General features: G+C 39.7%; 1 pseudogene; it reads right to left on the bottom strand.

Annotated features, from left to right (window-relative positions):
- Window positions 1-238: 238 nt before the first annotated feature.
- LOC140531718 (nucleoside diphosphate kinase B pseudogene) lies at window positions 239-728 on the bottom strand (annotated as a pseudogene).
- Window positions 729-998: the final 270 nt, after the last annotated feature.

Genomic DNA, 998 nt, shown 5'->3' with positions numbered 1-998 from the left:
ATTGGCAAAATCAATAATAAAAGCAACAAAATCATGTGATTATCTCAATAGATGCAATTTTTATGCCCCTAATTTCCAAAACTTTATTGAACAGAATTACAGAGATGTTTTAGAAAATGATGGTTCCAATTCCTTTCAAACTTCTGGCATGAAATGTTGTATTCAGGGAGGAAGACATACATATATACACATATATATACACACAGTCATACTCAGTGATGAAGACATACACATGCATGTCACAACTATGAAAAGGAGTAGGTCCAGTCTATATTCACTTTTAAAATCCTTATTCATAGAGCCAGTCATGAGCACAAGACTTATAATTGAGCACAGGCTGATCTCCTTCTCAGACTTTTTACAGAATCACTGCTACAAATGATGTTCCTGCTGACTTGATTGCAGAAGTCCCCATGAATGGTGCCTGGCTTAGAATCAACTGGGTTAGTCTCTCTCAGCATCACTCTCCCTTTCTTCACCACGTTCAAGCCCTCCCACATGATGGTTACAACAGACCCTGAGTTCATATATTTCACAAGCCCAGGGAAAAATGACCTGTCCTTCAGGTCAACATAGTGCTGTTTCACATATTCCTCTGAGGACCTAAGGAACTTCACATCCATGAGGCAGAATCCCTTCTGTTCTAATTGTTTGATGATGTCCCCAACCAGGCTCCACTGGACACCATCAGGCTTGATGGTGATGAAGGTGCCCTTGGTGTTGGCCATGGTCCAGGGAAGCTCAGGCTGGAGCAGGAGAAACAGGTGGCTGTGGCAGGTGGCTGGAGTCTGAGTAGTCTGCGCAAAAATTTTTTTGACAAAATGCATCATTTATTCCTATTAAAATACTGGAAGTAATAGGAATAAATGAAGTTTTCCTTAAAATAACTTAAAATTACCTCTAACGGGATTAAGTTAGAAGCCTTCCCAATAAAATGAGGGGAGAACAATGCCAATTATTGCCATTATTATTCAATATTGTACCAGAAATGGTAGCTT

The sequence above is a fragment of the Notamacropus eugenii genome, chromosome 3, assembly GCF_028372415.1.
Source record: "Notamacropus eugenii isolate mMacEug1 chromosome 3, mMacEug1.pri_v2, whole genome shotgun sequence".
Classification (NCBI taxonomy): domain Eukaryota; kingdom Metazoa; phylum Chordata; class Mammalia; order Diprotodontia; family Macropodidae; genus Notamacropus; species Notamacropus eugenii.
This window is presented reverse-complemented; position numbering and strand designations above follow the sequence as displayed.